The 25,251-nt window shown below is 41.9% G+C and overlaps 1 protein-coding gene and 1 pseudogene across 1 annotated transcript in view; one reads left to right on the top strand and one right to left on the bottom strand.

Annotated features, from left to right (window-relative positions):
• The window catches only part of znf609a (zinc finger protein 609a), a 184,752-nt gene that overhangs the window by 116,036 nt on the left and 43,465 nt on the right, over nucleotides 1-25,251 (bottom strand). The gene's annotated exons all lie outside the window — the stretch shown is intronic.
• The window catches only part of LOC149985153 (uncharacterized), a 71,971-nt pseudogene continuing 51,448 nt past the window's right edge, over nucleotides 4,729-25,251 (top strand).

Here is a 25,251-nt window from a genome sequence, read left to right as displayed (position 1 = left end):
TTGTAAGCCCATTAAAGCCAGACTCAGTAACTGTCAGTTTGGTCATTTAGTTTACATTTTATATATATTTTTTGTTGAGTCAACAAAACAAACCCAGGCAAGACTTCATAACATGCTCTAGAGTCTAGGCAGGGTAGCCTAGTGGTTAGAGCGTTGGACTAGTAACCGAAGGGTTGCAAGTTTGAATCCCCGAGCTGACAAGGTACAAATCTGTCGTTCTGCCCCTGACCAGGCAGTTTAACCCACTGTTCCTAGGCAGTCATTGAAAATAAGAATTTGTTCTTAACTGACTTGCCTACTAATAAAGGTAAAAAAAATGATAAAAAAATAAAAAAAGACCTGAGAGTTCTCAATTCATATCAAGCAGTTTTCTAGTTACAACAAGCATGTAGGCTGCTGTATTATAAAACGCTCATTTAGAGTCTGAGCAGTAAAATGCAAAGTAACTTTGTTCCAAACCCACCGGTGTTTTCAAAAATGCCCTGCTACGAATCATCAGCTAACAGACTGACTACTTCTCTGTGGGTTTTATCACAGATTACATTTCAAAAAGGTGTAGACAGAGCCAATATACAAACCGTTACCACACGCATTTGTCAGATAAATTACACTTGTATTCTGTATCCCAACTCTAATTTATAATTAGTTATTTATAATCAGAGGGATATAGACTTAATTGTATTGCTGATGTGTTGCTATAGTCGTGGATGGATCAGAACAGATTCTATTGATAGAATGTGCCTGAGAAACGTTGTCATAATTTTCTGGAGAAATCTGACCTGCAATTTGTAAACAAAGCTTATTTTATCACTTTTGAAGTGACCCAAATGGTAAATTAAGATATATTAAACTAAATTAAATAGTGATATTTTATTTGGCACTTACTCGGTCTGGGTTAGAGGCTACTACCTCAGATTTGATAAAACAAGGCTAGTTAATCAACATTCATAAAGACCATGCTCTTTCCCGAACAGTCACCTGAAAGCATTCCTATTATTGTGTACATGGGGGTTGAGGGGGGTGTCTTAAATAATATACATTTTTCATCCCTTGCCAGATACCTCGAATTTCCCCACCCAATCCATTACGTGTTGTATTTGCGGTCATTACTGTGGCAAAGATCCTGATTGACAGACACGGGGGCAAACTGTTCCAAGCGATTCTCTCGCTCTCGTCACTTCTCTCTCCGTTGGGGATTGTGAGCAGCAACAGTTAGCCATTTCAAAACCACGGGGTCATGTTAAAGGCGAGACACAGCTTGCCGTCACAGAACTCTAATGCGCCATCGTTTCCAAGGGCTTAGAATTCCACAGGCTATCATTCTGCTGGAAATGCTCCTTCAATTTGAGATAATGGCTTCATACTAGTCCTGAACTATCTGAAGTCAAGTCCAATACCATAGCAACTTAGTAGACTACTCCCACGGTTTCCCAGAAGACTAAGATTCAGGATATGAGGTGAAAATCTGACAGACAGATGTTGTTCTTGGCAATAGAAAGGGGGGGGAAAGGAATACTCTTTACTCAACTGTCAGAGGACTGGTGACTGCTTGGAGATAGACTGTTGACTACAGCAGTGTGGAGAGGGTTGGCTTCTAACGCTCCATGAACATGCCATCTCTATTTCACTACAAGGTCCATGTTCATGTGCGCTGGTGCAAACATTAAAATTGGGCTATGCTCAAGAGTTTTCACAAGCATATGGCGCACACGCGTTTCATTCCACATCAAACATATTCCTTGTTTAATACGTCCCTATTCAGAGAGATCATTCCTGTTTCGATTTCACAGCACCTCCATGGAAAGTATTATTCCAGTAAACATCTTGATGTGGCAAAAGCAAGGCTCCCATTAAATAAATAGAGAGACGCAGTTGCTGCGATTGCTTCCCTGCTCGATGGTTAGCCTAGCTAGCTCCGGCACACTGTGTACTGAGTGTACTCTCCTGGCTCTGCAGTGCTCTACTGTTAGCCCCAGAAAAGGTTCTCCTCTCCCCTCCAGTCAGTCACACATAAACCCTGGTGGCTCGTTCTGCTGCAACTGGTGCCCTTCCAGCGGCTGTAAATAACATCTCTAAACTAATTTTGCTTTCCCTGCCACATGCCAGTGAGCCTTGGGAGTGCGCAGGGAGGAGAGGCACCAGTGAATCTGGGCAGACAAGCCAGCCCCTCCTGCCGCACTACAAGGGCCTGATTAATACAGGCATTTGTAACGGACGCCTCTGCTGATGAGAAACGTGAAGGGAAAATGAAGCAGGCACAGGGCAGGGACGCCTCTCACAGCGCGATGAAAGACTGAGGGATCAGATCGATTCCAACCGCGGTTCTGTCAGGGCCCTCTTTGGTGCTTTCAACGCGGGGGAGGAAACATCCAACACGGCGGATGACAAAAAATAAAAAAAAGAGAGTGAGGAGGAAAACAAGGGCACGAGATTACATAAGAGAACCTCTGACCTGATTGTGGAGAGCTCTGCCTCCATCTGCACAGTGCCGCCTTTCATTTTTAATTCCCCCTTCCCTGCAGAGTAAATGAGGATCTCTAATAAAGAATGGGTCTCAAAGCCTGCTGGCGCAGAAAGAAAGTGACAGGCTCTGTGTGAATCACAGAGAGTTCTCTGAAGAGGTTCGGGCGGGAGGTGGTGGGTGGGGTGGGGGGGGAAGAAGAAGTGCAGTACAGGCAGAAGCACTTCCCCTTGGTTAGATTAGGTGCGTTGCATCAGATGAAAGAGCCGCTCTGGTTTTCATCTTCCTTTTTGTTTCACTCGTTAAAGCTAGTGTACGGAGATCACTAGAAGATAGAGCCTCTCCAATGTGACAGGCCGGGGGTGGATTTATCGAGCCTTTGCTCAAAGATGACACAATGAGCGATACAGACGGACCTATTGCTTTTGCAGACCTGGAACCTGCTCTGTTCAGCTCTCAGTCAGCTCTGCACTAGGCAGGCATTGATTGCTCGGCTATTGACGGGCTTGCTAGCTGAGCGTGCTCGGCAGCCCCGACCTGGGAGCCTCGCCTGCCTGCATTATTCAGCTCTCATAAATAGGGACATGCGGATCCCCAATGTCCGCCGGGCTTCATCTGCCAGGCTCATAACTCACCGGTTTCACATTCAGCCCTTTACAGACAGTGGCCACCATCAGAAGCCACATTAGTACCATCACCCACGAGAGGATACTCACTGAGGAAGAGGGCACGGGGTTGTCCTGTCTGGTAGGGTTGAGAGGGGGCTGGAAACCCAGTGTGTACTCGACTTACCGCGTTGCCCTTACCAGTAAAGCACTGTAAGCTGTTTTAACATCCCACGCCAGGTTAAATACTGTCCAATCGGATGAGAGTCGCTCATCAAATCAATCTCCTGGGGTTAAAACACAAAGATTATCCCTACCTGCCAAAAGGAATCTGTCACTTCGCATGACCTCATTCGCCAATTATTTTGTAGAGCCTACCATCTTGGCCTAAAGCTTTTTCACCTCAAGTGTTTTCATATCTTAATAATGGGTTTGCATTTACTGAGCCAGTGTGCATTTCCTCCCACTGTAGTGTAGTTAAGTACTGAGGGATTAAAGGAAAAATCTGAAAAGGCAATGTTCCAGTATATAATTTTCCAATCCATCCACAACATCCTGTTTTCACCATTCTCAAACATCTCTCATTTAATCAATATTTCCTGAATAAAAGAGCAGCAAACCATTTCCCTCAGGGTTGGAGAGTGGGTTCCAACTGCAATTTGTCATTTCAATAACGCTCGGCAAAAACCCCCCGTTTGCACAGCGTATCCATGGCAACAGTTGAATGAAAAATTCAATTTTTGATACCAATTTCACAACATGCCAGTGGTGATGAAAGCCGGCACGATAGAGGGTGGATAAAAACTGACCCGGTCTTGATAACACAGCCCCTGGATCAGAGAGCTCTGTGGCTGGCACCTTTAGCCCAAAGATACATTTTTTAACACTGAGGAATAACAACTCAATAAGGACTTCAATTACATGTGCAGGACCTGGCTAATGAGTCATTTCAGTGGGCCCGCTGGTGAGGGACAGGTATTCCGTGCAGGGATCCACGCCGAGGCTGGCCCGTGTAATTGGATTGTGTGCTTGAGCTGCTGACTAAAATAGAAATGTCCCGGCCAGCCTCCAGGTGATGGGAATCATCAGTACCCAGGGAGGTCAGCCAAGCTCCATCTCAGCTAAATGTCAGAAGGGTGGCTTCAGCCACCTCAGAGAGTGCAGGACTTAAAAGGTACTCAATCCCTCATGCGTGCTGTTTGGGTGCCGTGTCTAAGACGGTGTTGAAATCGGTCAGCCCTAAACATATAAGTACGAGCCTCTATTTTCTGGTTGTGGCTTTTTAGTTCAGCTGGACCACTCTGCTCCAGTCGCCGCACATTGTGTGAAGTCTCCACAGAGAAACACTTTGACAATACCCTTTGTGCTTCCAGATAAGCCACGGCAGAAGCAGAAATGAAACATTTCCTATTGCTTTCATCTCCATTCCTATGGCACATACATATGAATAAAGCAGGGCGGTCTGGCTGCATCAGATTTCACTCCATGATCGGTGGCTGAATCCAAAGAAGAGTGGAGAGAGAGAAAAAACGATTTGGCAGGCAGGGGGATGAGAGCTCCTCTGGGTAATAGGTTCACAGAGGGAGCGCGTGCTGCCCCAGCCACCATGTCACAGATCATTTCCAGGCCATTTACACACGGCCCAGAAACCATGCACTGCCGATGCCTCTGGCCAAACAGAGGTCCCCCACCTTCACAGACCTGACAAGTTGCCAGATTGATAACCCCCAGAAGTGTGAAGTGCAGCTATGGAGTATGTGTAGGAGGCTCCATTAGAGATCACTAAAATGTCCCCGTATCAACCCAGTGACCAGAAGGGTCCAGGTGGACACGGAGACAATCCTCAACCTCAAGGACAGTGGGCCATTTTCTCCTGTGAGTTCAGACAGCCTCCAACAGCTCCATTGATCATTACACTACAGCGGAGAGTCCCACTGTGCAACTTATCAGTAGCCTAGTGACACTTCTGGGATCTCTGAAGCACAATGCAATCAAGTGTGTCATGTTTTACTAGTCTCCGAGACTTGACTCGAGCAGTGTTGATTACAATTAAGTCCGAACGTGCAGCTAGCCGAGACAGGGCTGCATTTCTGCACCAGTTGTATCACCAGATTTATTATGCAGGCTAATTTGTCAGTTGAAATAAAATGTTACAGCACAGACTAGAACGTTCCTGACACTAGCTATCAACCACACAGCTACCACTGCAAAGCTTCAGATGTAGGCCAAAGAGTATTGAGATAAGTGGCCTTACAATTTTCTTTTACCCCTCACATGTTCAGGTATAATTCTTCTTCCATGTTTTCCATGTTTGAGTTTTGGGTAAGTAACCGAAAAGGTTGCTGGTTTGAATACCCGAGCTGATAACATGAAAAATCGATGTGCCCTCGAGCAAGGCACTTAACCCTAATTTGCTCCAGGGGCACTGTACTACAATGGCTGACCATGTAAAACAACACATTTCCTTGCACCTATCCGGTGTATTTGATTTATTAGGATCCCCACTAGTGACAGCTAGTTTTACTGGGGTCGGACACATAACGAAAAAATAAATGACAGACTAAAGACTTTACAATTGCCATACATTTAAAAACATGAACATGTAGTGTTTGTGCACGCAGTTACCTTAACATATTTTTTTTATTTAAAAAAAAAAAATTAATTAAACCTTTATTTAACTAGGCAAGTCAGTTAAGAACCAATTCTTATTTTCAATGATGGCCTAGGAACAGAGGGTTAACTGCCTGTTCAGGGGCAGAATTACAGATTTGTACCTTGTCAGCTGGGGGATTTGAACTTGCAACCTTTTGGTTACTAGTCCAACGTTCTAACCACTAGGCTAGGCCAGGACATACACAGGCGTTGTGCCATGAGGTGTTGCTTTATTTGTTTTTTGAAACCAGGTTTGCTGTTCACTTGCCCGTTATAAGATGGAAGGGAGTTCCATGCACTCTTGGCTCTGTATAATACTGTATGTTTCCTTGAATTTGTTCTGGAACTGGGGACTGTGAAAAGACCCCTGGTGGCTTGTCTGGTGGGGTTAGTGTGTGTGTGTCAGTGCTGTTTGTATGTTGACTATGCAAACAATTTGGAATATCATCAGCATACATGGACACACATGTTTTGTTTAATGCCAGTAGCAGGTCATTGGTACAAATAGAAAAGAGGGCCTAGAGAGCTGCCTTGCGGTACGTCACACTTTACATGTTTGACATTAGAGAAGCTTCCATAAAAAATATAACTTCTGTCGGAAGTTGAAAAGCCATAACACATACTTTATCAACCTTAGGTTATGGTCAATAATATCAAAGGCTGCACTGAAATCTAACAGTACAGCTCCCAAAATCTTATTACTATCAATTTATTTTAACCAATCATCAGTCACTTGTGTCAGTGCAGTACCAGTTCATTGCTTTTCTCTATAAGCATGCTGAAAGTATGCTGTTAATTTGTTTACACATCTTTTCCTACAGTTTGCTAAGAGCTGGCAGCAAGCTTATAGGTCTACTGTTAGAACCAGTAAAGGCCGCTTTACAACACTTGGGTAGCAGAATTACTTTGGCTTCCCTCCAGCCCTGAAGACAAACACCTTCGAGACTCAAACTATAGATATGACATAGAGGATTGGCCATAGAGTCAGCTATGAACCTCAGTATCTTTCCATCTAAATTGTCAATGCCAGGCAGTTTGTCATTATTGATCGATAACAATAATTGCCCCACCTCTCCCACACTAACTTTACAAAATTCAAACTGACATTGCTTTTCTTTATTTGTTTTTTTTTAATGCATGATGAAGTTTGCCCACTTTGCCAATGAAGTAACCATTAAAATAATTGGCAACGTCAAATAGTTGTGACGAATAAGCCATCTGATTCAATAGAAGATGGAAGTGAATGTCTTTCAAAATACAATGTAATTTAAAGTACGTTTTTTTCCATCATTCTTTACATCATTGATCTTGGCTTCATAATACAGTTTCTTCGTCTTTTTGTTGAGTTTAGTCATTTGCAGTAAGTCAGTCAGATGTGCAGCAAGACTTGTGAGCCACACCCTTTGCCCCATCCCTTTCAACCATACAGTTTTTCAATTCCTCATCTATGGAGCCTTATCAGTTCTAACAGTCAGTATGTGACCAAAAAAAAAATCTAAAATAAATTATAACACACATTTAAGCCATCTCTAATTATACACTGTTCTGTAGTTTTTTTTTGTCTGCCTGACTTAATATTTGTATAGTTTACATTTATTGTTAGCAGAATTACAAGTAAGTTAAAGGAAACTATTATTTAAAATAACAGGCCTAACCATCCCCTTTCTTAGCACTGAAATTGCATCGTGCAAGTTTCAGGTAGTCAAACTGTGCCAACAGAATGATTGGATTGTGCAAAAGTGGCATATTGTTACAACTCAATAAAAATAAGATACTGCTAATGGGGAATGAAGTGGCTGCTTCCCATAGAGACCGTGCTATTAAACTCGCAGTGCTGCCATGGAGAGTTAAGACAATTGTAAAATATGCATTGATACATATGCAAATATGTTGCTGCTGTAAACCTTATATCGTGAGATAGTTAAATTACAAACAAATTGAGGACTAGAGTGCTATGCAATTTTTTTTATGGCAGTTCGGAAATCATTATGATAAAGATCCCTCTTCTCTTTATCTAAACAGTGCATTAGCCTATCCATTACATTTGGCCGGGGCAAACTCCCTAGTTTCCCAGGCATGCAGGGAATGACCAAAGTACTTTAATATTTAAGAGGCAAATTCCTCTGATGAGATTAGGGGTTCGTTAATGCTGCTTTTCTTAGGGCCTCCTAGGTGGCACAGTGGTTAAGGGTGCTGTACTGCAGCACCAGCTGTGCCATCAGAGACTCTGGGTTTGCGCCCAGGCTCTGTTGAAACGGGCCGCGACCGGGAGGTTGCCATGTGCACGGTGTTTCCTCTGACACATTGGTGCGGCTGGCTTCCGGTCTAATGTCCATTGATCATTTTCCTTGGTCCAAACAATCTCTTCTTATTTTTGGTGTCCTTTAGTAGTAGTGTTAAGAAGCAGTGCGGCTTGGCTCTCCCGAGCCCGCACGGGAGTTGTAGCGATGAGACAAGATAGTAGCTACTAAACAATTGGATACCACGAATTTGGGGAGAAAAGGGGGTAAAACATTTTTTTTTATTGTTTTATTTTTATATTTAAAAAATGCTGCTTTTCTTAACAGGCCCCCTCTCAACTATGACTTTCGTACCTCCCATGTGAGGGTTTCCAAAGGCATTGGACTGTACAGGGCATTTCCATGTGAAAAGCCCCATGAGCACCAACATCTGTAGTTAATAGGAGCAAATCAAATTAGGTGTAAAATGAAAGCAAAGAGTCTATATTCTAGAGAAATAAGGCATATATATATTATTCAACCATTCAACCAAAGGAAAGGCTTTGATCTCTGGTCAAACATATGGGAAAGCACTAAGAAAACATCTAGCAGAAAGAAAAAAAATCTTAAAAAGTAGCCTTTAAGAGGGGCCTCCCAAGTGGCACAGTGCTGATGCGCCACTATAGCCTGCAGTTCGATTGATGCGGCTGTGACCGGGAGCCCCTAACCCCTAATTATTTACACACACACACACACACACACACACACACACACACACACACACACAAAATGTACTATTTTCTACATTGTAGAATAATAGTGAAGACATCAAAACAATGAAACAATAACAAATAATGATGTAGTAACCAAAGGAAAATGTTGAAAAAATCTAAATAGATTTTATATTTGAGATTCTTCAAATATCCACCCTTTGCCTTGATGACAGCTTTGCACACTCTTGGCATTCTCTCAACCAGCGTCACCTGGAATGCTTTTCCAACAGTCTTGAAGGAGTTCCCATATATGCGGAGCACTTGTTGCTTGGCTGCTTTTACTTCACTCTGCAGTCCAATTCATCACAAACCATCTCAATTGCGTTGAATTTGGGTGATTGTGGAGGCCAGGTCATCTGATGCAGCACTCCATCACTCTCCTTCTTGGGAGGTGTGTTTGGTCATTGTCCTGTTGAAAAATAAATGATAGTGGGACTAAGTGCAAACCAGATGGGATGGCAAATCGCTGCAGAATGCTGTGGTAGCCATGCTGGTTAAGTGTGCCTTGAATTCTAAATAAATCACGGACAGTGTCACCAGCACCACCACACCTCCTGCTTCACGGTGGGAATCACACATGCCGAGATCATCCGTTCACCTACTCTGCGTCTCACAAAGACACAGTGATTGAAACCAAAAATCTCTTAATTTGGACTGATCAGACCAAAGGAGAGATTTCCACCGGTCTAATGTCCATTGATCATTTTCCTTGGCCCAAACAATCTCTTCTTATTTTTGGTGTCCTTTAGTAGTAGTTTCTTTGCAGCAAATCGACCATGAAGGCCTGATTCACGCAGTCTCCTCTGAACAGTTGATGTTGAGATGTGTCCGTTACTGTTACTCTGTGAAGCATTTATTTGGGCTGCAATCTGAGGTGCAGTTAACTCTAATGAAATCATCCTCTGCAGCAGAGGTAACTCTGGGTCTTCCATTCCTGTGACGGTTCTCATGAGAGCTAGTTTCATCATAGCGCTTGATGGTTTTTGTGACTGCACTTGAAGAAACTTTCAAAGTTCTTGACATTTTCCGGATTGACTGACCTTCATGTCTTAAAAGTTATGATGGACGGTTATTTCTCTTTGCTTATTTGAGCTGTTCTTGCCATAATATGGACTTGGTGTTTTACCAAATAGGGCTATCTTTACAGTTTCGATGTCGTCACTATTATTCTTCAATGTAGAAAATAGTAAAAAGAAAGATAAACCCTGTAATGAGTAGGTGTGTCGAAACTTTTGACTGGTACTGTATATACGGTGCCTTCGGAAAGCAGATCCTCTCAAGCGCTGTCGGTTTGAATGGGGAGCATTGCTGCATAGCTATTTTCAGGTCTCTCCAGAGATTTTCGGGCTCTGGCAGCCCCACCCAATGACACCCCACTCGAAGCCACTCCCACGTTGTCTTGGCTGTGTGCTTAGGGTTGTTGTCCTGTTGGAAGGTGAACCTTCACCCCTAGTCTGAGGAGCGCTCTGGATTAGGTTTTCATCAAGGATCTCTGTACTTTGCGCCGTTCAACTTTGCCTCGATCCTGACTAGCCTCCCAGTCCCTGCTACTGAAAAACATCCCCACAGTAGGATTCTGCCACCACCATGCTTCACCGTAGGGATGGTGCCATGTTTTCTCCAGATGTGACACTTGGCAATCAGGACAAAGACTTCAATCTTGGTTTCATCAGACCAGAGAATCTTGTTTCTCTAGTCTTTAGGTGCCTTTTGGCAAACTGCAAGTGGGCTGTCATGTGCCTTTTACTGAGGAGTGGCTTCCGCCTGGCCATTCTACCATAAAGGCCTGATTGGTGGAGTGCTGCAGAGATGGTTCTCAACAGAGGAACTCTAGAGCTCTGTCAGATTGACCATCAGGTTCTTGGTCACCTCTCTGACCAAGGCCCTTCTCCCCCGATTCCTCAGTGTGGTCGGAAGAGTCTTATCGGTTCCAAGCTTCTTCCATTTAAGAATGATGGAGGCCACTGTGTTCTTGGTGACCTTTAATGCTGCAGAAATTCTTTGGTACCCTTCCCCAGATCTGTGCCTCGACACAATCCTGTCTCTGAGCTCTACGGACAATTCCTTCGACCTCATGGCTTGGTTTTTTTCTCTGACATGCACTGTCAACTATGGGACCTTATATAGACAGATGTGTGCCTTTCCAAATCATGCCCAATCAGTTGAATTTACCACAGGTGGACTCCAAGGATGATCAATGGAAACAGGATGCCCCCGATCTCAATTTCGAATCTCATAGCAAATGGTTTGAATACTTACGTAGATACGGTATGTTTTTTATAAATTAGCAACATTTTCGAAAAACCTGTTTTCACTTTGTCCTTATGGGATATTGTGTGTAGAATGCTGAGGATATTTTATTTATTTAATCCATTTTAGAATAAGGGTGTAACATAAAAAAATGTGGAAAAGTCAAAAGGGTGTGAACTCTGAACACTACGAAGGCACATATAGACTATTCAAAAATCATCAAAACACAATAACGTTGAAGTAAAGAACCCTGTATAATTAGTTTTGCAGAAATGATTTGCCTTCTGTAAGTTAAATAAATATTGCCTACTGTCTCGTCATTCTGTTAACAAAAACCCACATGTTTAATAGTGTTGCACGGTATACCAAAACTTCTGTACATCGTCGATACTTGAACATGAAAAAACGGTTTGGTACTAGAAGTTGTGTTACTTTCGGTACTTCTGTCAAATATGACTCACGGATCAAGTCTGTCTACCAGCGCAGTCAATGTCCCACGGAGCGCACCGTGCCTGCTCCACATACTCACTGCTAGCCTGCACTGCGAGTCTGGGCTGTATCATGTTTAGCTCCCCACTCATGCTGCACAGGAGTTAACACACTTGATAATATGACACGACATGTAGATATATTGAAACGGTTAATTACTGTTTGTGAAACAATGTCCATACAGGCTACAATTTACAATGCAATAAGATACCGGTAGCTTCCAGCTTTGTTGGCTAAATTCCTTGCTAGCTTACAGCTGAAACTAACATCACTTCACTACTAATGAGTATCGTGATGATAGTTTTTTGATACAAAACCTGGTATCGAAGTCAAAATTCTGGTCTTGTGAAAACACTAATCTTTAAGATATGTTCTCATTTCTGTCTCTAAATGAGGGAGGATAATGTAAGTTCACATTAGTAACAAGTAAATATAGACCTACCAATAAATAAGTTAGTGAGTTTACTGATACATTTGGTTTATGATTTATTAAGTGATTAAAACATGTCATTCTGCTACCAAATCGGAACACAATGACCCCCAAAAAATTTAACAGAACGACTGCAGCTGAATTGGCTACAAATAGGACTATCACAAACCAGTTGGATCACCTGCTACTTTCCTCCCTTCCACTGGCATACTATTATGTTCAGCTCATTCTGTTTTATTTCTCTTTCTGTCCCGTGGATGGTGAAAGGAAGAGCGTGAAAAGAGTCTGGACAACCCCTTCCTCTTGCTCTCCCGGTCTCTCTTATCTCTCTACAGTTAAATGTCACCTCTCCCGGTTTACTGACACCTACCCATGAGCACCCCTCCCTTTCCATTTACTGTAACCAGCCCACTGAGCACCGGCCAACACCGGACTTCCATGGACATTGAAAAGTAGTTCAAATTTGGTCAGTCCAAATCTGAACCAATCATAGACGTCTGTTTCAAAAGTATGGACAGCACAGTACAGTAAAGGAAAGTAGAGTATAGTTCAGTTTAATACTGTACAGAGTAGAGTTTAGAACAGTACAGTAGAGCACACTAGAGTACAGTATAATTTACTGTACTGAACTATACTCTACAGTGCTGTACTGTACTCTGTGTTGTGCTGTACTGTGATCTCCAAACTTGTGAAACATAGACGCCTATGATTGGTACAGATTTCGTCCGGTCTGGACCAACCAAACTCGGTCTTGTTTGGGGCCGGAGCGCATTAGAATAATAGCCAGTGGGCAGAATAATACTCAAACATCACCATGTCATATAATAGTGGACAAACCATTCTTGCTGCAGACATATTTTAATCTTAATTAACAGTAGATATTTAACAGAGTTTTGGGAAAACATGGTCATATAAACTGAGGGAGATTACCAAACTTTACATCTGCACACTGCACTGTTCTTCGATTAAAAGGTGTGTTTATCATTTTCAGGGGAAATTGTTAAAACAGTACATGCATAGAGTTGAATGGTTTGTTTAACTTTGCAATCAATGATTTTTGTTTGGCATACTTCTAAAGTGAAATCGCAGCGTCATTGTGTTACCGTGGAATTGCCCTACACCAACCTAGGTTAATCAAGGCACGACAGCTATGAAGGATGTGTCATGGATGTGCTGGGGAGTTCAATGCACTCCTAAGACAACAGTTATTAATAGACCCGGGGTCAATGTTCAACAACTTACCTTCAGTCATAAACTTAAGACTAGGGAAGTATTTTCCTTAACTACATAGAGTAGCCAGCCAGCTACATAGAGTATTTACAGTTTTACAGCAAAATATGAATTACCACAATGTTTGTTCTTCAAATGATGTATTTAATAAAGAAATAAATAAATAGAAAAGGTCAAATATTATAGCTATGTTACTGATTTTACATAAATTAATTTAAAATTATCATATTTGGAGCAGAATTGTCTATCTATTGTTCCTGCAGTGTGGTTTCACAATCTTCATTGAATGATTTCATAATTTATCTGCAGATAATTGCCCAAAAGCCTGAACGGCTCCCTGACGAGTCACTCGCACGTCACTGTCTGGCAAGTCCTGATTTGGACTTCATATTCTAGGAAAATACAAACGAGATCTTTGGTTTAAATACTTGTCCCGGTGCGATACCATGGACATATAAGTCTGTTGTATGACTTATGAATTGCAAAGGGATACAGTCAATTTGACACCTTTTACAAAACACTTGCTGTTCGGCTGTCAATCAAAGCACAGTAAACAGCCTAAGCGCCGAGTCACACCTCTGTGGCTGACTATAGGAAACACGCAAAAGAAAATAAATTAATGTGCCAGAAAACAATCATTCAGGCTAAGTGTATTTTGACACATTGTTACCACTTACTCAACATGGGATGATTAGCGAACTGAACATTTTCTGAATAGCGAATTGAAACTTTTAAATAAAAAGTAGCAGTTAATTTGAGGTGGAAAAAGTAGCCGGCTTAAAATACGTCTGTCACCGGCTGTTTAGCCAAGGGCCGGTGCTGAGGAAAAACACTGCTAGGGTCTACGTTTCTCTAACATATTCACTCCACGACCGTCCAGCCAGACCTATTGCTAAACACGGGATTTTGCCAAACGGATTCAGAGCAAAGATCTGTCAGTTAGGCCTAAGTGAGAGATTCCAGTAATTGGTTATATAAAGAACAAGTGGCAGTTGTCGGGGGGAATTAAGACAGTCAGTCAACATGAGAGGTGCGCTTTACACTCCGATACACACGATTAGGAGTGTAGGAGGCAGACAGAGAGACGGGCTTCCCATAGATCCTGTTAGCCTGGCTTCCTCCACTGTAAATCTACTGGTCTGCAGCTCACACTTCAGTTCACTTTAACCCCAGCTCTCTAAATCACTAGGCTTGGTTTTGTTTTGCTTGCAAACATTATTAAGCAATTAAACACTTAAATGAAGTCAAGTGCAGCATGCCTCGGTCCTAAAGGACCAGTTTAGGCCGCCACTGATTTCCAAAAGACCGTAATTCAATAAATCACCTTTAATAACTAGGGCCCATCCCCCGCACACCAGCTGTTGCTGCAGGAACAGCATAGAGCACAGCTCCTCTTGGCTGGCTCACACTGGGAAAGCTTAGCATTTAAGTCACACCCAGGAGAGAGAGTTAAGTTCAGAAGTGGTTTCTCGTGGAATTTCTGGCATTTAAAATCAGCACAAAACTGCCTCCTTGTCTTGATTGCATGTTATTGATGCAGGCTAAAGTCAACCATCAGCAGGTGTTGAAATCATGCTGTGAACTTAGTCCTGTGCAATGATTTTCCAGTGCCTGATGACAAGGACAAGGGATGAACTGACAAGGATGTTGTCACAATGGTGAAGTTGCCAGCCTTAATGAATAAACTGAAAGAAATGTCCACAAATACCCCGTTGAACAGTGAAGTCAAACATTCCAAACGGCCAAGAAATGACATCCCTGACAACGAAAACCAATCAATCAATCAAATTTATTTTATATAGCCCTTCGTACATCAGCTGATATCTCAAAGTGCTGTACAGAAACCCAGCCTAAAACCCCAAACAGCAAGCAATGCAGGTGAAAACCACCCAGTTCTAATCACGTTGGATTATGACTTGGCTAGTATACTGTAATTGCAACCACAATTATTTATTTGGCAATTCCCCACTCAAAAATACCCTGAAGTCAAGTTGCCTTCCAGGTGGTGGCTTTATTGAAGTTTATCTAAATTTGTACACTTTTCCCCAATCCAAAAAAAAAAACCCACCATGAGTATGAATCTACCACCAGCGATATTCATACGCTCTCCAACCCAGATCCATGCTATAATGCTTTACACGCCTGATCATGTAACAATGGGTGGTTTCCAGACGTGCAAGACATGAAAATGAGAGCCAGCTGCCTGCATACCCAGCCTCGTCCAAGCCAGTCTTTCCATGACCAAATGGCACAGGAGAACATACAGGCCCATGTCTGAGAGCATACGGCACTCATTAACCCAGCAAGCCTCCCTGCTGAACCGACCCATTCCAAACACTTCTCGTCATTGCTTAAAAACGTCCCTTTTGGTCCAACGGAGGCCCACAAAGTCAGTTTGGAGGCATGAGAGCATGAGCTCTGAATGCAGTTATTCTCTAAGTACAACAGAAATCTGATCCCACAGTCATTGACAACAAAAAATATAAAAATAATAACAATAAAAATTGCCTAATAGAAACACATTAGGTATAAAAGGTTGAAACTATAATTCTCTATCAACAAAACATTGTATCCAACTGTCAAAATAAATGTCAGAAATAAAGTTGAAAGGCACCCAAATGTTTCCTCCTCCATCAAACTCTGGAAACAATATTAAGATCGCTAAGTAAACCTACGCTCTGCTATTAAAAACACACAATTAAACTGTTTTGTAGACGTCTGTTGTATGAACCTAGGTTGCTAGGACACACATTTGTATTAGCTAGTAAGTTACATACCTAGCATCATCAGGTTTCAAGAAAATCAACTGTTGGCTAAGGATCATGAATTCCACCAATTCATGGAAATATGACTTGACTAGCTACTACCATCCACTTTGTTTGACAAGGGTGATGGAATGGAACTGAAGTGACATATGAAGAGGGTAATATACTTTTTGTTGACAGAGGGCGGAAGTGGAGACTTATGTGAATAACCAGTCATTCAAAACGCATCTATTGTCAACGCAGAGTCATAAGGTTGACCACACATTACAAGTACATTTACTTTACAGATGTATTAAATGACATGTTTACCGTGTTTGTGCACACTGAACAAGAATATAAACGTAACGTGTAAAAAGAGTTGGTCCCATGTTTCATGAGCTGAAATAAATTATCCTACAAATGTTCCATTCACACAAGAAGCTTATTTCTCTCAAATTCAGTGCACACCTTTGTTTACATCCCTGTGAGTGAGTATTTCTCCTTTGCCAAGATAATCCACCTGACAGGTGTGGCATATCAAAAAGCTGATTAAACAGCACGGTCATCACACAGGTGCACCTTGTGATGGGGACAATAAAAGGCCACTCTTAAATGTGGCGTTTAGTCACACAACGCTACAGATGTCTCAAGTTGAGGGAGCGCACAATGGGCATACTGACTGCACGAATGTCCACCAGAGCTGGTACCAGAAAATGTAATGTTAATTTCTCTACCATAATCCACCTCTAACGTTGTTTTAGAGAATTTGCCAGCACGTCCAACTAGCCTCACACCTACAGACCACATGTATGGCATCATGTGGGCGAGCGGTTTGCTGATGTCAACGATGTGAACAGAGTGCCCCATGGTGGTGGTGGGGTTATGGTATGGGTAGGCATAAGCTATGGACAATGAAAACAATTACATTTTACCGATGACAATTTGAATGCACAGAGATACTATGACGAGACCCTGAGGCCCATTGTCGTGCCATTCATCACCCCATCTTACACCATGATAAAATGTATTGACACGTCGCAAGGATCTGTACACATTTCCTGGAAGCTGAAAATTTCCCAGTTCTTCCATGGCCTGCATACTCACCAGACATGTCACTCGTTGAGCATGTTTGGGATGCTCTGGACCGTCGGGTACACCAGCGTGTTCCAGTTCCCACCAATATCCAGAAACTTCACACAGCCATTGAAGAGGAGTGGGACAACATTCCACAGGCCACAATCAACAGCCTGATCAACTTTATACAAAGGAGATGTGCATTGCTGTGTGAGGCAAATGGTGGTCACATCAAATGACTGGTTTTCTGATCCACACACCCCTACCTTTTTTTCAAGGTATATGTGACCAACAGATGCATATCTGTATTCCCAGTCATGTGAAATCCATTGATTAGGGCCCAATTTATTTATTTCAATTGACTGATTTTCTTATATGAACTGTAACTCAGCAGAATCTTTGAAATTGTTGCATGTTGCATTTATTTTTTTGTTTAGCATAGTTATCTAAATCCTTTGTTAATGTTTTCAGAAAACTAAAACAATCAATGCTCCATAATTGGTTGCCCATTACTACCACCCCAAACATCAGCCAGGTCAATAAAATAAGTGTGCATGTACCAAGTTCCCTTACATTTTCTTCTAAAAGCTGTTTCAATGAGAGAAGATAGTTTGTAGGGTGAGAACTCAAACATTTGTGCAAACCCATTTTTCAAATCGTACGTGAAAAGTTTTAGACTTGCATTTAATTAGGCTGCATTTGAAATTGAGCATTATTTTATAACAACTGTGACATGTCGGATAAGCAGTAAATAGCTAAGCAACTTGAACAGATTCAGTAAAATAATTTGATAGCAAAGTCTGATTGTTTAACTTCACATCATTCACATAATAATTTTGGGCCTAATGCTTTGGCAATCCTCATCGTTTCACCCAATAACAATAATGTGATAAATCGGATGACTTTGCATGCCAGGTTGCTAATATTTAAGCATCAAATAGGCTAACAAGTTAATCTGAAATGATAGCTTGGCAATCATGTAAAAAACCTGAACCAAAAGCATCAAAGAAACTCTCAATGGAATATCAGTAACCCTTTCAGATATCAAAATGTGCCACTGAACAAATTCGGTTTGGTGTAAATGTATGAAATTTGGTGTTAAAATAATTAGTACAAGTGTCTACACAGGCCACATTGAAATTTTACCATTGACACTGGAAGTATGATAGATAAGGACGAGAAAATGTGTAGAATTATTTTTATTAAAATGACCTAAACATGTGTGTCATGACGTTGCCCTATTTGGGTATAGCAAGCCCCATCCCCCTCTCCCTGCCTCCCCCTTGCCTCTTTCAACTAGGCTGCTGTGGTCAGAGAGAGGTCGTAAATTCCTGAGAAGACCCTGCCACATGGCCACATAGTATAAGAGGCAGAGTAAATTTTCATAGAGCACAAAGGAATTTCTTCCACCTCACAGAACTTGAGGTACGAACAAATGTCATGTTCCGGAGAAAGTATAAAAGATCGGTGAAGAATCCAGCTACGAACTGGTCCATTTGTTACAACTTGGGGAAGCTCATGGGAGACGGTGTGGCCACATTACCATAATGCTGTTTATATAATAGCCTCAGATATTAGGTTTACATCTAATTGTTGTATAAGATGAATGAGTGAGTATGATACTGTTTGTAAAATTGTGTAATATGATTTTGGACTGTTTAATGAAGGAAAATACAATTCCCTTTTGATTTGAACTAAATCAGAGGACCCCCCCTGAGCCCAGTTAGGGTCAGGCATCCTGGGACAGCCCCTTTTCTGCAATTCCGAATAAAACCCAACTTTGGGAAATTATCACCAGACCATGTTTTTCTCCATTAGGAGAGGACAAAGGTTGTAGACCATTGCTGAATCTTTTAACCATACCACGTGGTTAAACTCTTAGACTATCGATACCGACAGAATAAGAACAAGTCTTTGATATTAATTACTAGTCTGCAGCTAGGAATTCGGTATCATTGAACTCGAAGAACGACAACCACCGAAACACCCATTCTATGACAAATGAATGAATGTCACTCTGAACTAACCCCTCTAACCAAGACCGAGAGAGAGGACGAAACTCTCCAACAGAAACAAACTTTTCACCAGCGATCAAGACGACACACTGAGCGTAAATATATATATTGATTGCAATTGTTCCCGAATGAATGCTCGTACATGTGCAAAGGATTAGCATTTCAATTGTTAGAATTATCACTCTGTAGTGACTTCTTAGTCGACCCCCACTTCCCCTTTTGTCTAACAAGCCGCCATGCCGGTTTAGCCCACTTGGGCACATTCTCCTATCATTTCTTGTAACCACATTTACCTTGTTTGTTTGTTTATGCATTCCTGTGAATTACTTAGTTGGTAATAAATAAATTATTTAAGACAATTGATGTATGGATGACTCCTAGTGAAGACTGGGTTCGTGCAGATGACCAACCCTTTACGACGTTTGGAATGAGACTCACGTGAGGTAAAGTAAATAATTCATTAATTCGAAGACTAATTGATCAGATATAATTTCCTAAAATAACTTTTCAGATATTTTAACTTTGTAATCTGAATATTTTTCCTAGTTAATTACAGTTACATTAAGCAGTTGATCGCGTAATACTAATTACAGAGACTCTTTGACAAAAACTATAAGTCTTCAATTTAATGATAGTGAAGACACGACATATGTATTTTGAAATACTTTTCAGAATTACATTGTTTAAGCATAAAGTATTGTTATTTGACATGTTCAAATATATGATGCAACACATAATCGTTTGAACTACAGCCGTTGCTGTATCGTACGATATTTAGTCTATGGACACATGGGGTTCGTTTCTTACACATTTCACAAATCAAGTCATGTAAATACAGAGTGCATTTGGAAAGTATTTCAGACACGTTCACTTTTTCCACTTTGTTGCATTACAGTCTTATTCTAAAATGGATTCAATTGTTTTTTCCCCTCATCAATCTACACACAATACCCCATAATGACAAAGCAAAAACAGCCTGGAGTGTTCTTGGGTACGACTCTACAAACTTGGCGCACCTGTATTTTTTGGGAGTTTCTCCCATTGTTCTCTGCAGATCAAGCTCTGTCAGGTTGGATGGGGAGCTTTGCTGCACAGCTATTTTCAAGTCTCTCCAGATATGTTGGATCGTGTTCAAGTCCGGGCTATGGCTGGGCCACTCAAGGACATTCAGAGACTTGTCCCGAAGCCATTCCCGCGTTGTCTTTGCTGTGTGCTTAGGGTCATTGTTCTGTTGGAAGGAGAACCTTCGGTCCTGAGCGCTCTGGAGAAGGTTTTCATCAATGATCTCGTTTTACTTTACTCTGTTCATCTTTCCCTCAATCCTGACTAGTCTCACAGTCCCTGCCGCTGAAAAACATCCCCTCAGAATGATGCTGCCACCACGCTTTACCATAGGGATGGTGCTAGTGTTCCTCCAGACGTGAAGTTTGGAATTCAGTGCAAAGAGTTCAATCTTGGTTTCATCAGACCATAGAATCTGGTTTCTCATGGTTTGAGAGTCTTAAGACAAACTCCAAGCGGGCTGTCATGTGCCTTTTACTGAGGAGTGGCTTCCGCCTGGCCACTCTACCATAAAGGCCTGATTGGTGAGGTGCTGCAGAGATGGTTGTCCTTTTGGAAGGTTCTCCTATCTCCACAGAGGAACACTGGCGCTTTGTCAGAGTGACCATCGGGTTCTTGGTCACCTCCCTAACCAAGGGCCTTCTCCCTAATTTGCTGAGTTTGTCAGGGCGGCCAGCTCTAGGAAGTGTCTTGATGGTTCCAAACTTCTTCCATTTAAGAATGATGTAAGCCACTGTGTTGTTGGGTCCTTGAATGCTGCAGACATTTTTTGGGTCCCCTACCCAGATCTGTGCCTCGACACAATCCTGTGCCTCGACACAAATCTTTGCTCGGACATGCAATGTCAACTGTGGGACCTTACATAGACATTTGTGTGCCTTTCCAAATCATGTCCACTCAATTTAATTCACCACATGGACTCCAATCAATTTGTAGAAACATCAAGGATGATCAATGGAAACAGGATGCACCGGAGCTCAATTTCAAGTCTCATAGCAATGGGTCTGAATACTTACATAAATAAGGTATTTCTGTTTTTTATTTGTTACAAATTTGCTAAAATGTCTAAAAACATTTTCACTTCATCATTATGGGTTATTGTCTGCAGATTGCTGAAGATATTTTAAAATTATTGAATCCATTTTAGAATAAGGCTGTAATGTAACAAAATGTGGAAAAGGTCAATGGGTCTGAATACTTATTAATGAAAGCACTGTATATATTGTTCTGGACAATCTATAAACAAAATGTATTAAGATCGTTTGAACATGTATTTAGAGGACTTGATTCATGATATGTAAATAAAAAAATTAAAAAACACAGTAAACCTGTGTCCAAAGACACAGATAGTACAATATCAAAAACTCACATTGTAGACAAATGCTTTGGCCAATTAAAACATTATCTTCACATTTGTCCACCAGTAAGCTCAAAATTGTACTAAAGGAAATTATACATTTCCGTTATAGACATGAATGGGTTAAGGTGCAAAATGATTTTAGATTCAGAAATTCCAATAGAATTGTCCACATGCACAGTCATAGGCAAGACTGGTAGGCTGCCAGTCAAGATTGCCACGTCAAAAGAAGAATGGATCCAATAACAGGAGTAACTCTTGACATTAGCCACACATGTCAACCAGGGGCACACAGCACAGGGTGCATTAGGCCTCAGTGCAAGAGGCAGTCCTGTTCAAAGGCCCCCTGGTCTTTCACGTCTCCCCAGAGTAGTTGAAAAAAATCACAGCGGTCTCGGCCTTCCCAACACCACATTATCCCAGCATGAGCTGCTTTCACAAAATGCAAGAGAAAAAAAGGTCAGTGCTGAAAGCTTTCTAAGATGCTTGGCAAGGCTGTTGAGGGACAAGCGGGCTTCCAAAGAAATGCAAACAAGTGACTAGTATGGACTAGAAATGTTGGAATTTACTCTAACTTGCTATTCATCATTAGCCATGGTTTATTAAATATAAAACGCAAAGTAAAGTGTTGGTTACAAGTGGTGCACTTTGTGCTGGGGACAATAAAAAACACTAAAATGTGCAATTTTGTCACACTCCACAAGGCCACGTCTCAAGTTGAGGGAGCGTGCAATTGGCATGCTAACTACAGGAAATTCCACGAGAGCTGTTGCCAGAGAATTGAATACTAATTTCTCCAACATAAGCCACCTCCAACATCGTTTTAGAGAATTTGGCAGTATGTCCAACTAGCCTCAAAAACAGCATGACCGTGTGTTACCACCCCAGCACATGACTTCCAGATCCGGCTTCTTCACCTGCGGGACCGCCTGAGACCAGCAACCTGGACAGCTGATGAAACTGTGGGTTTGCACATCTGGTTGCTCGTTGTCCTCACCAGTGTCTAGACTGCAGTTCGGAGTCGAAACCGACTTCAGTGGGCAAATACTCACCTTCAATGCCCACTGGCATGCTGGATAAGTCTGCTCTTCACGGATTAATCCGGGTTTCAACTGTACCGGGCAGATGCCAGACAGCGTGTATGGCATCATGTGGGCGAGCGGTTTGCTGATGTCACCATTGTGGGGATGGGGTTACAGTATGGGCAGGTCATAAGCTACAGACCACAAACACAATCGCATTTTATCGATGGCAATTTGAATGCACAGAGATACCATGATGAGATCCTGAGGCCCATTGTCATGCCATTCATCCACCACCATCACCTCATGTTTCAGCATGAAAATGCACAGCCCCAATTCACAAGGATCTGTACACAATTCCTGGAAGCTGAAAATGTCCCACTTCTTCCATGGCTTTCTTCCTCACCAGACATGTCACCCATTGAGCATGTTTGGGATGCTCTGGATCGACGGGTACGACAGCGTGTTCCAGTTCCCATCAATATCCCGTCAATTCGCACAGCTATTGAAGAGGAGTGGGACAACATTCCACAAGACACAATCAACAGCCTGATCAACTCTGTGAAGGAGATGGGTCTCGCCGAATGAGACAAATGGTGGGTTTCTAATCCACACCCCTACTTTTTTTGGCATCTGTGAACAACATATGCATATCTGTATTCCCAGTCATGTGAAATATATAGATTAGGGCCTTATAGATTAGGGCCTGATTTCCTTATATGAACTGTACCTCAAATATCTTTGAACAAAAATATAAACGCAACATGCAACTATTTCAGTGTAGATGAGACCGTTCAAGATCCCTGTTCTGCTCTGTGAGCGTCAATATTTTGAAGGGTCTTTGCAGAGGCCATTATGATAAGCTGCAAAATGTGTTCAAATCAAACAAAACAAATTGGAGTTACTACAACTTTAGAAAAAGGCCATGTTCATTTGAGAACACAGACAAATTACAGGCATATCCCCTTCCCCTATTTTAGTGTAGAATTGTGATCTGTGATTAATCAACATAGATACCAGTTCATCTTGAATAATAGTTTCAAGTTAAAAACAAGTTGAAATACTTCACTTCAGGTATTTGAGGGCGATGGCATTGTGGACAGCCCAGACACCATATTGAGCCCCAAGGACCCATCATCTCTGTCTCAGAGCCCTCCGTCTCACCCCAAAAAACTGGTGTTGTTCAGATGTTGGAAAACATGTTATCTTTAATTGCTTTTGTTCTTATTCGCATGTTAGGGTGGTAAGTAATTTACTTGGGGAGGGGGGGTTCTCACAAAAGGTCTGCAGATTTCTGCCTGGTTATTTGTACTTGTGGCAGAAAATATTTCTGTTCTTAAATCAGTCACTCAGTAAACTCGCACTGCTTTGTACATGAGATTGTTGTCTTGGGGGTATGCCCTTATTGTCTACAGCTAGACAGTTATTCTCACCCATGTACCATTGCAGGAAGGTCCTCATTGAAATGTTGAAAGGCCACTACACAATACAAGATTGCACATGGACATGTAGATTAGTTGTGAGATGTAAAAAAAAAAAAGATCACAAACTAAAACACCACAAGGATGAAGAGACTGTCATTATGGTACTCCTTATATGGGCTCTGTGTTTTGGTCCCCGGCAAGCACTTCAGCCTTGGTAGCCGAACTTGCTGCGCGAAAAGATGTTCCGCATCTTCCTCCTAACCATATGCGCCCACATCGATCATAGTGAAGTGCTACTTTGCGTTGCAAACTGCCACCAGTCCCATTGAGAAAAGGCCTGTGTAATTGTAGTACTCCCTGCAAGAGTATGAAGGAGATCCGATCTGAATGTGTTCCATCAACAGTATCTGCACAAAACTGATAATTCCAAGGATACCAAAAACCGATAGGGTCGAAGCCAGCCAGCCTTTTTGGCAAGCTCATCCCTCTTGTAATGTTTAGTGGACACGCCATTGTTTTTATTTCTCCTCCTGAGTACTAAGAGCAGTTCGAAGTCTTCCAATTCGCAGAGACATGTTTGCTTCTGCAGGTAGTTAAATCATTAAAAAGTAGCATTGAAAAGCATAGAACACCATACTAGCCAGACATGTAGCTAGCTAGCTAGTATTTGCAAACAAAAGGTGAGCAATACTGGATCCAAAAGTTCAAATGTCGTCACTAGCTACAGTCAGAGTGCCTCGGACCCTCATGCTTGGTAAGCTAATCTGACACCTCAAACCCCTTAGTGGATATACTACAAGGCGGAACGCAATTACAACGTGGACAAAAGCACGCACTGCTCCCCCCAAAAATCTGATTCCGCCCATGCACCCACGTCGATTGACGGCATGATGTCTGTAGAGCCCTTTGACCAACCCATCTCTTAAGAATTAACGTGAACCCGTGTGACTGTGACCATGTGCTAAAGCAATGAGGAAGTGCTTAAAAAAAACAAAGAAAGCATTTCAAGATTAAAATATTTTATTAACTTCAAGTGCTAGCCCACAAGTAGGAAAAACTTAACACACACAAACAAATTAAGGCTTGGGTAAAAACATGACCTAGACCTATGCTTATGAGATCCTTTGAGTGACTTTGGTTCAGGTTTTGTTATGATATGAACAAAGGAATCTACCCTGGCAGCCTATTTATTTCCCGCCCTTTTGGACCAGGACATGGAATGTTCATGGCCTTTTTATTGCAAAAGTAATGATCTTCTCAAAAATATGTGCTTGCCAGATTGTGTCCAGTCCAGGGGATGCTTGCACATCTATGGGAGAAAGGACATCAACACTGCAAAGCAGCTGAAATCTGGTTCCATCTGAGTGAAAGCTCCTTGGCCACAACAACTAGTCTGATGACTCGCACTAAATTATACAGACAAAATACCTGAAAGTAGGGTAGG

This window comes from Oncorhynchus mykiss, chromosome 2, assembly GCF_057628025.1.
Source record: "Oncorhynchus mykiss isolate SJ-2025 chromosome 2, ASM5762802v1, whole genome shotgun sequence".
NCBI classification, from domain to species: domain Eukaryota; kingdom Metazoa; phylum Chordata; class Actinopteri; order Salmoniformes; family Salmonidae; genus Oncorhynchus; species Oncorhynchus mykiss.
This window is presented reverse-complemented; position numbering and strand designations above follow the sequence as displayed.